The 11,913-nt window shown below is 31.7% G+C and overlaps 1 pseudogene across 1 annotated transcript; it reads right to left on the bottom strand.

Annotated features, from left to right (window-relative positions):
• Positions 1-4,304: 4,304 nt before the first annotated feature.
• LOC149887202 (uncharacterized) lies at positions 4,305-7,016 on the bottom strand (annotated as a pseudogene). The gene is made up of 3 exons (XR_016453451.1): positions 6,765-7,016; positions 6,361-6,547; positions 4,305-6,137 (listed from the first exon to the last, which is right to left on the bottom strand). The product of XR_016453451.1 is annotated as an uncharacterized LOC149887202 (transcript).
• Positions 7,017-11,913: the final 4,897 nt, after the last annotated feature.

The following is an 11,913-nucleotide window of genomic DNA, read 5'->3' as shown; positions in this document are numbered from 1 at the left end:
ACGGCTTCACATTTCGGATCGAAGTTAGACATCTAGTATATATAATATATCATTGCTTAAAGTAACAACTAGATAGCGAATTCTAATGTTTGCGTTAAAAAAAAAAATATAAAGCCGAACATTTTATAATTTTGGCTTACCAAGATGGCGGCGGTTAGAAACTATAAGATCCGTAATTATATGTGGCCTAAAAAAATACATTCAACGTAGGGAGCGAAAATCCGACCCAAATACTTGAGGGTACCCGTAGACGGACAGTTTTAATAACTTTAGTTACCCGATACCCTAGTTTTCGGGGCGGGTATTACCCGAATATTACCCGTAGAAGTACCCGAAGTTCGGGTAATAAAATTACCCGGTCATCGGACCAAACTTTTCGCACTTTCGGGTATTTTCGTTATTTACTTTCTTATTGCGTTTTTTAAATTTAACTTTGATAGTTCCACTTCATGTAAGTATTAATTTTTAATCAGCTAAAAATCAATACTTAAATGGAATAGGTGGAATTAATACTTAATTGTATGTATGTAATGTATGTATTTATATGCGTGTGTATAGAAGATCCTTATAATAAAAATCTTTATAAAAGTTTGTTCAGCATGAATTGAATAAAATTACACAGTTTATTTTTTTTGCAGTTTAACATGATGTATCATAAAAAAAGGAAAAACTGAAAGATAGAGTTAGGTATAAAGTTAATAAAAATGAAATGCAAGCAGCTGTTGAGGCAGTTCTTGATGGCCAAACAGTTTATCGTGTATCTAAGGAAAGGGGAATAATTTTGATGACACTGAAAAGATATGTATGGAAATGTCAATCAAACCCAAATACAGTCTAGCAACTGAACTTTGTTACTATCTCTCAATCCCTCATTTTCTATTTTTCCTCATTCACTCAACCCCTCCATTTTTTAGTTTTCCAAGAGTTCCTTTCAAAAGAAGCATGATAAATGGTGGTCCACCTGGATGTGATGGGGTTGCAAATTCTTCTGGTTTGTTGTATGTTGCAACATTTTTAGAATGAATGAAACATTTTATTCAAGATGTGAAATGCTCATCAGCTAATCCAGTACTTTTACTTCTTGACCACGTTTAGATTAAGCACAAAAAAATGGCATAATACTGTCCTTTCCACCACATTGTAGCTACGTGATAGTGATAAAAGAAAAAATAAGAACATTTTGAACAGCAATAACAGTGACAGTAATACATTAGAATCTCAACATTTAAATGAACTGTTTTGTAGATCTACTCAAGGATATTGTAAAGAAGTAATTTCGTGCTTTAACAACTGAGGAAATGTTGAGGAATCAAGTAAACGAATAATATTTTTTGTCTCATTGGTTTTTCTTTTTTTTTGTTGCATAATTTTTTTCTTTCATTGATTTTGATTTTTTTTCTGTTAATAAGAGGAATAAAGTAGTAGTAAAATTTATAAAAAATTAATTGATTTTATAATATAGACATTGTTTGAATGACTCAAAAACAATTTGTACACATTCACAGTATAAATTTGGATTTGGATCAATGGTGCATACTGGTATGCACCTTTGATCCCAATTGAGTTTTGTTAATTTTTATAATTTTTAATTTATTTAAAATGCTTTGGTCAGTAAATGATCATTAAATTATAGTAAAGTATAAAGTTTGCTACCATGTAATGTTACTTTAGAGGTTGAAGTGAAAACATATTCCGTAAATCGACTAGATTTTTTGGATCATGGGTGCATACTCTCCCCTATACATCTAGATAGATAATTCAGATTTAAAATGGTCAGACTACTTTTAATTTCACTAATGCTGAAATTTGAACTACTTCAGTGTAGGCCTGTAAATCGAGCCGAACGAGCCAAGCTTGCCAGGGCTCTGCTTGGCTCGTTTACATATTAAGAGTGTTCAGGCTCGGCTCGAGCTCGTTTCGAACATGAGATTCTTTGTTCGAGCTCGGCTCGTTAAGGATTAGTATTGTTTGGGCTCGGCTCGTTTTACATGTTGCTCGAGCTCGACTGGTTTAAAACTCGAAATAATTATTGTAACCTGTTAGTTTAAAGCTCGTTTAGTAAAAAAAAATTATTCGTTAAAGGCTCGTCTGTAAATAATGCAAGTCCAAATCAACAAACACCATAAACAATCCTACAGTCTATTAAACATGCAAATAAACAACATAATGAAATAAGATCCCACAAATCTAATAGTTCAAAATAAAAGTTAAATCTAATAGTTCAATGTTCAAACTTAATGTTCAAAGTTCAAACTTAATGTTCAAAGTTCAAACATAATGTAAACTCTCACAAATATAATAATTCCTATTAAACACTGCACTCTAATAGTTCAAATTACATTTTCACAAATATAAGTCTTGCTCTCGTTGCATTGGATGAAACAAGATAAAAAGCCTTCCTCTAATTCTCTTGAAGTTGAACCTCAAAAGTGCGCTGAAAATCTGAAATTTTACTACAAACTTGCACGAGAATGAATCTAGATAATTAAATATAAAAAATAATTGTTTGACGCTCTCTAACTTGTAGCTCTATTAATCATTAAAAGTTTTACAATCAACATTTTTATTCTCAAAGAGGAAGAGAAATGAATAAACTTTTAGGGGACGTCCATAAAGTACGTACGCAGTAAAACCAATGCTTTTGGACCCCCCTCCCCCCTTCTACGCACTTATACGCTTTTAACACCCCCTCCCCTCTGCGTACGTACGCGTTATTTATTAAAAAAGTATGACCTCCCCCCCCACCCAAAAAAAAAAGTTTTCAAATCATTAAATACAAAAAAGATCAATTTAGCTATTTATACAGTGGAGAAAATAGAATTAGCCTCACCTTTATTTTTTGTTCTAATTTAACAAAAATCGCAGTTAAACAATTATGAAATCTACTTTATTTCTTATTACTTCTACTACAACTAAAAAGTTTATAAATTGGTATGGTTAATTAATTCCAAATGGAAAAAAAATTAAAAGTATTCAATTTGTGGAGAAAATTGAATTAGCCTCATTAGCGTTATATACAAAAAATAAAGAAAATATTTTGTTTTTACGCTCATTTAGTATTTAGTATTGCTTCCTGAAGTTTTAATGACTTCAAATATGCGGTTTGACAAACTAGTCACAAGATTTTGGATAGTTTCTATAGATATTTCATTCCAAGCTTCTCTGATACGAGTTTTCAGCTCCAAGGTGCATTCAAATTGCTTACCATTTTCATAAACCTTTCTAGAAAGTATTCCCCAAAGATTTTCAATTGGGTTAAGATCTGGACTACGTGTGGGCCATTCCATTACGTGAATATTTTTTTCTTTAAACCAAGCTTTTGTAAGCTTTGAATTATGGATAGTAGCATTATCTTGTTGGAAAGTGAAAGTTTCACCCATCAATTCCTCACCATGTTCAAGTAAACTTATTTCTAATAAGTCAATGTAGTCCTGTGAATTCATTTTTGTTGAAATCCATGCCAGTGGAAGTTTTCCAGAAAAGGAAAAAGCCCCCCAAACCATAACATTTCCACCCCCAAAGTTACGACTCATCCGAGTTTCTTTCTCTTTTCGAAGATCGTGCCAGTAATATTGATAGCCATCAGGACCATCTAGATTTAACATTTTTTCATCACTAAAGAGAACATGATGCCACTCTTCTTGCCAAGACATGTGTTCTTTTGCAAATTGTAATCTAACTTTTTTATGACGAGCAGTAAGTTTTGGTTTTGGTTTACGCTTTTTCCAAACTGTGTTTGGATCTTCATGTAAGATTTGTCTCACACGTTGAACAGATACAGGTAATTGTAAATCAGCACGAATTTGAGATGCAGTCATGTGCTGACGTACAATAACTCGTTTAGTACGATTATCAATTTTACGTTGGCCACCACTTCCTTTATAAGCTCCATAATTAACGCCAATCTTGAAGTAATTGTTAACCACTTTTAGAGATCTTTTAATTTTCTTTGCAATTTCCCGATTAGATAAGCCTGTATCTTTGTTTGCTTTGATTACTGCTAATTCTTCATTCGTTAAACGCTTACCACGTCCCATTTCAAATTAAGGTATCAAAAACCAAATGTTAAAAACTTTATGAGCACTAATTTCACAGTCTTTGTTTAACTTACAAATAATAACAAAAAACTAACTCACAAATGCGTATCACCAGATCAAAATATACAAGTAAACTGAATTAATTATTGATGAGGCTAATTCTATTTGTTACCGCAAATATCAAGTATCATACATTTTATGGTTTTATCAAATGTACCGCAATTTAATTATGCTATATTACAATCTAAAAAGTTGTTGTTTGTAACAATAATTATATGTGTGTGGATACAAAAGATGTACCGCACAAACTTGTTTACAGATTTACAAAATATTGGATCAATACATGGTGAGGCTAATTCTATTTTCTCCACTGTATTTCCACAAATGGTGACTTAAATAAATTGAAAATGTTATGGAAAACAGGCATGAACTCTGCTTCTAATCTTTCATTAGTAATCTCCTCACTGACTTCTTCACTTTCACTTAAATCACTCTCCATATCCATCTTTATTTTTTGTTTTTTATGTGCTTTCTTGTGCCGTTTCATTGCTGCCTCGCTCGGCCAGTATTTATTGCATTTGTCGCAAATTCCGTTTACAAGCTTTTTTTCCAATGAAGGACAGATCAAATGGTATAATTTTGTACTTTAAGCCTTCTGTAGGTATATCTTGTAGCAAAAGCCTATGCGTCAGAGGTGCAAAGTTTGAATGGTTTGATATGTTTTTAAAATATCGAGATGGTTCCATCGCTTTGCAACCATTCTCGCAGTACTCGTAGATGGCCGGAAATGGAATGAAACGTTGGGGGATGATATTCAGCCAATTTGTTTCAAACGATGAACAACATAGCTTGTCCTGGCATTTCACAGTTTGTAGACAGTATCGCGATTGCTGGCAATGTTTCTCTACCCAAACAGGATCAGGATTCGGCGGTTTATATGCTTTTCCAACTGGAACTGCCCGGCAATTAACAAGGTAACCGTCGATGACAGTTTTCTCCCAAACTTGGGATAAAACGTCAGCCACTTTTTGGAAATTTTCTACCTCCAGTTCTTGGTTGATTGTCTTCCCAGAAGAATCAAGGTGATCGCCAAAATAATCATGGGGAAGAACTATTCCAGCCAAATCACTAGAAAGAGGTGCCATTCTTCTTTCAATGGGGTTGAAGGCTGAAAGCCCAGCTGCATTCACACTGTGAAGCAAGACATCTAAATCCAGCAAGCGGAAGAGATCAACAGCAGTTGCTAACGTTTTAGGGAAGCGTGGTGCCTCATCTTGAGCTCCATCAGTCTCCATTAACATAATTGGTTTACGTCTAACCATCTTATTTTCAAAAAGCTCCCTAACATCAAAAGCATGTGTAAAAGCATTCGATGTATCGTGTTTCCCACTTCGTATGCGTATGAAAGTGTCTCCACTGTAGGATACATTTCCATTATTATTAACTTCGCATATGCCATACACCGATGGGATTAACTTGTGCTGTGGGCCAACGACAAAGTCATGATCCATAAGATTGACCTTGTATTCCATATGCATCAGCAACGGCGCTTGAAGGCTTGCAGCAGTAAGACCCAACGGTACCCTGGCTTTATCATCATTGGACATGAAAAGCACAGCTTTTGGTCCAAACAATTTGCAAACTTCAAACATGTCATCAATAAAAGATTTGGCAAACATTCTATCATCATTTCTTTTTCGCAGTGAATTTTCTGGACGTAGTAGCTTCACAGGAACTGTTTTTACATGCTTTTTTCCTTCATGAGTGTTTTCACGTCGTGGTAAAAGACGAAGGTACAAACCACTTCTACTCAAGTTGAAGCCTATTTTCGTCAGCTCTTTCTGAAGATCATCCAAAGTGGAGACACTGTGAAGATATTCTCTTCTTCGACGCTCATCTGCTGCTGATGAATTTTGCACAATTTTTATGATTGTTGATAAAAGTTCTGGTTGATCAATTTCGAGCCGTAGTCGTCCAGGATGGTTTCGCATAAACTGTTTCAAAGCACTTGATACTTCAGGGTTGTTTTGACAAACTGTTTCGATGCCCTCTTTAAGTTTTTGTCTCCATTTTCTTTGTCGTGCCGATTCACGAATCAATCTGAAAACAAAATATTACACAAATCTTTGATTCCGTTGTAAAACCTTCTATACTTAAGGTTTCCTGGATTCTGCAAACTTTGTAAATCCTCAATTAGAAGTTCTTATTGACAATTTGAAAAACAAAATTTTGAAAGTTGCTGCCTGCTTAAAAGTTTGGTTTTTATGGCCAAGACGTCTGTCTATACTTCTTAGCTCTATTCGATATATCTCTTAACATTTACCTGTCCAAGTTTGTTTTTTCTCTTCTTATGCTTTCTTTCACATTGTCTAATTGTTTCCTCGTTACAGTAGACAAACCAGAATCGCGTAAGATTATCAAGGATGAAAGCTGTGATTCAAGATCTGAGATTTTCTTCCGACTTTTAACTTGCGCCGGATTTGCTCTTTCCTTCTCGTTTGATGTTAAATCTAAATTAGGAAATACCCAAAAATAAACTATTAAAAATTCTTGACAGTTATAGAGATTGGATGTAGGGAAAATGGTCAAGTTGTCCAATTATGATGAATAAAACTATGCGATTGCAATATAGTCGTAGAATGTAGTTTAATTACCAATTCGGTTGAATTCAATATATAGAAAATCACGAGAGAAAAAGTTTGTAAATTATTACAAAAAATGGCTTACTAAGTTCAATCCTTTGTGGTTCTGTCGTTGTTGCGTTCGGAAAACTTTGTATTTTATTTGACGAAGACGGCACTGGATGGATATCATTTTTCTTTTTGCTAGGCGGTGATAAAGCATTTCCCCAGAATGACATGATTGATCCTTTTGACTTTTTTGCTTTCACTTTTAATTCGTTTACTTTTTTTTTCATACAAAGACTGACATATTTTACTATTTTCCACAACTCCTGTGCGTGCTGATACTGCTTTTGTTTTTCAAGTGTTGAATATGCTTTCTTATATAACTCAAGGAGTTGAATATAAACGATTTAATCATAAGATTCAGTGTCGTTGGAGCGAAGAACGTAAAAAAATAACCCGACTTAAATTAATTGCAGTTACTTTTCGCAATGAAAGGTGTTGGTCTCTATTAGCATTAAAAATGTTCTTTTTAAAAATAATTGTTTTTTATAATCAGAAAAAATACATTTAAACTTTAATAATAATTTGAAGTAGTACATTGTTAATAAAAAGTTAATAATAAAATATTAATTTAAAATAATAAAAAATTAACTTGTTGTAACGTTTTAATTGAAAAGATAAAAACCAGGTTGAGTAATTTAAAAAAAAGATTTTTTATATTCGAAAAGTTCATTGCTTTTTATACAGATCAAGTTTTAAAAATAATTCCTGAGAAAGATAGTCAAACCGCGTACGTACTCGCTGTCTTGAACACTCCCCCTCCCCTTGTACGCATTTGTACGTTTTTTGGTAACCCTCCCCCCGTACCTGCGTACGTACTTTATGGATGCCCCCATATAATAAAAGAAAGCAAGAAAAAATGTTATAATGCATTTAATCGTTTTAATATGACGCGAACTGTATATTAAAGTTAGAAAGTTAGTAGTTCGAAGTAATGAAATTCGAATTTTAAAATTTCGAAGTTTATATTTTCAAAGTTAAAAAAAAGTCTGTTGAGCACTAATTTATAGTTCTAGATTTAGTAAATACAAGTTTTTAACAAAAACAATAATTCACGATTTTACCTGATTAAATAACAGAGTAAATAAACAAACATTCAATATATTATCACGAAACATTTAGTTGTGCAACTTGAAAAAATACCTCTCTACAAGTTAAAAAATGGCTCCTTCAACAAAATCAATGTGAAAAGAGTTTGAAAAAAAAGTTTTATATATTTACTTTTCTATTTTGCATAATTTGTACACTCTTAAATCCATTAAAAATGGTCTAAAACATATTGGGCCTGTTGGCAAATGACAATAGTCAATAGCAGCCTCACGTAATTAAATTGTTTATATTAATCAATTATTTAGTGTAATAAGAGTTATATGGGTCATATCTCATAAGGTTACACTAAAACTATATTTTTATTACATACTAATATATATAATATCACAATTTTATTTATTATATATATATATATATATATATATATATATATATATATATATATATATATATATATATATATATATTCGAGCTTTAATCGAGCCTATATGAACGAGCCTATGATGTTCAAGCTCGGCTCGTTTAATAAACGAGCCTAATTTTTTGTTCAAGCCCGGTGTAGTATGAGATTTTTACTCCCACTTTTTTTTTACTCCCCAGTAAAAATCTGATATGAAATTTTTACCGCGGAGTAAAAAACGCGTATGAGATTTTTACTCTCTTTATGAGATTTTTACTCTCATATTAATTTTAGCGAAATTACAAATAAAGAAGACATGCACGCCAGATTTGCTGATATATTTAGTTATCTAAAATATAAAACGTATCCAAAAGAAGTTATAAATAAAGGTGATAAAGCCAATTTTAGAAGACAAACAAAACCATTTATAGTTCATAATAATGAGCTATATCATTTAAATAAAGCTGCAAAGGTATTCTATTATTTCGAAATGTTTTAAACAATTTTGTCATTTTTATCCTGTTATAAGTAGAACCTAGTTACCAGATAAACACGAAAATTTACAACTAGATAAACACTAAAAAACTTTGTAGTTTTCATTATATTTATGGTTTATAGTTTTTTTTTAGAGAAAGGTTATTTGGAGCAGAGATGAACAACAAAACATTATAAAGCTTGTTCATGAAGGAAACGATGTCTCTGTTGAGTCCAAAGCTCTATCTGGTCATACAGGTATTAATAACACTACACATCACATTCAAAGTAGATTTTTTTGGTATGCAATGACAAAAGATATTATAACCTATGTTTCCGAATGTGACCAGTGTCAAAAGTCGAAAAACAGGAAACTTCAGTCAAAACCATTGCTACAAAATGTTTTAATTCCAAAAGGTAATATGAAGCAAGTAGGAATTGATTTAACACAACTACCAGAAGTTAATGGCTATAAATATCTGGTCGTATTAGTCGACTACTTCAGTAAATGGGTTGAAGCAGAAGCACTTACTGATAAAACTGCTAGAACTGTGGCTTTTTTTTTGTATAAACAGATATGTCGACATGGTTGTTTTGAAATTCAAATAAATGACCAGGGTCGTGAGTTTGTAAATGAAATTTCTAAAGAACTTTACTCAAAAACAGGAACAATTCAAAGAATTACGAGTGCATATCATCCTCAAGCAAATGGATTAGTAGAGCGACAAAATCAAACAATTAAACGTACATTAGTAAAGGTGCTGGATGAGGCTGCTCTGGAATGGCCATACATTATTGATAGTGTTTTGTTTTCATTGAGAGTCAGAAAACATAAGTCTACTGGGTTTTCACCATTTTCATTGCTTTACCAAAGGGAAGCAGTTCTTCCTATTGATTTAGATTGCAATTTAATTGATTTTAATGATGATAACACTCTTAGCAATGATGATTCCTCCAACAAAAAAATAATTTCAGAAACCTTTCATGCAATGAATAAAATGAAGAATGAACTTTTTGATGAAGCCTATCAAAATATAGAAAAATCTCAAAAAAGGCAAAAACTTGATTATGACAGGAGAATTGCTCCAAATTTTGAAATTAGTATAAATAAAAAAGTGTTGCTAAGAAATAGTAGACGTGATGATAGAAAAGGCGGGAAACTTGTAAAGCCTTGGACTGGACCATACATTGTAACATCCATTTCAAGCACAAATAACTGTACCTTGAAAAATCTAAAGGGTCAAGTTTTAAAAACAAAGTACAACTTGACAAAGTTATGTTTATATAATGAAAAAATAACTGATGGTAAACAAGAAATCACATTCAATCAAATGAATATGCAAATGTCTATTGATAAGATTGGAAAATATGCAACTATTGAAATGAGAACTTCTATTTCTGAAAAATTTGGAATTGGTATTACCAAAAATATATTTACTGCAGATATTAATCTACTTTCATGTCCAAAACAACTACATAGTATCATAGGCGATGGTAATTGCTTTTTTAGGGCAATATCTTATATCATGACAGGCAGTGAAAGCAGTTATGAAATTATAAGAGAAAAAGTTGTAAGACATATGTGTACCCATATTAATGATAAAATGGCTTCATATATGAATCAATCGGTCATAACATATCTAAATGAAAGTGGTATGAGTGATAATGCAACATGGGCAACGGATGCAGAAATAATTGGGTGTGCCTCATTCATGGGTATTGATATAAAAGTATATAGCAAATATGGTGAGGAATTAAAATGGCTGACTTACCCATGTAGTTTAACACTTACTCAGCTTAGTGAACATGCTATATTCCTTGACAATTCAACTGCAAATCACTTTAATGTTGTACTGTTGTAAAGAAATTTTTTTTGCAGAAAAATAGTTGTAAATCATCCTCTTAATAACTTTAAGATATATGATTTGTATAAATATTTTTGATTTACTTGTTTCTATATAACTGTTACTTACTATTAAAGGTTTGCTGACTGCAAAATACATATATATATATATATATATATATATATATATATATATATATATATATATATATATATATATATATATATATATATATATATATATATATATTGACAGTGCCAAAGTTCCTTGAATAATTTAAATTTATTTGCTTTAATTTCTAGGACCTAACAAATAAGTTATAATAATTTCTTTGTTAATATTTTCTTTCCGAGATATGAAATATAATAGGCGGTGTGAATAAGAATGAGCAATTACTTTTGCTATGTGTTTTAGGAGCAATTACTTTTACGTAAAGTGGAGCAATTACTCCGAAAACACATAGCAAAAGCAATTGCTCATTTTTATTCACAACGCCTAATGTAATAATCAATACTCCTAGCATTTGTGCCCATATTTAAGGTAAGATATGGGTTTTATCGCACTATTTTCCATAACAATTTAAATATCGTTTTTTCAAGGCTGTCAAGGGGAAAAAACTCATTTAATATTAAGTTTAAATTTAAAGTTTAAAACAAATTTATCACTATCGGGAATAGAATATAAGTTTTACAGATACGTGAGTACTTAATCCGTTTTAATTAAAATAGTAAAACAATTTTTACTTCCATTATGATTTTAATTCCTTATATTGAAATGTAGGAAATAAATTATTTTTAAAAAGTTGTTTGCTACTATATGTAACTTAAAGTTTTAGTTAACAATAAAATTATTATTAAAAGTTTAACTTTTAATAGCGCTATATAAACATAACGGTAAAAACATCTAAAGGGAGTAAAAATCTCATAAAGAGAGTAAAAATCTCATACGCGTTTTTTACTCCGCGGTAAAAATTTCATATCAGATTTTTACTGGGGAGTAAAAAAAAAGTGGGAGTAAAAATCTCATACTACACCGGCTCGTTTACCATTCGAGCCGAACATGAACAAGCTCTTGTCGAGCCGATCACCGAGCCGTTCACGACCACGAGCCAGGATTTAAAGCCCTACTTCGGTGCAAATATTCATATTTCAACTTTTTTTGTCATTTGTAATTCAAACTAATAAATAAATTAGTTGAATTGTTTAGGGAATTTTTACTTCTTCGGGTATTTCTACGAGTATTTTACGGGTACCAAGTATCGAGAACTAAAAACAATCGGGTATTACCCGGTTTAAAAAAAACGGATATTTTATAACTTTCCGGTTATTAACCGATATTTTTTTCGGGTAATACCCGAATCCGAGTTCGGGTCTCGAGTCCCTAATTCAACGATCACAGAGAAAGATTTAAGCAATCAATTA

Source organism: Hydra viridissima, unplaced genomic scaffold (genome assembly GCF_058129835.1).
Source record: "Hydra viridissima isolate aposymbiotic clone 2 unplaced genomic scaffold, HvirCarnegie_v1 scaffold_6, whole genome shotgun sequence".
In the NCBI taxonomy this organism is placed as follows: Eukaryota; Metazoa; Cnidaria; class Hydrozoa; order Anthoathecata; family Hydridae; genus Hydra; species Hydra viridissima.
Note: the sequence above shows the minus strand (reverse complement) of the source record. Positions and strands in the feature narration are given on the sequence as shown.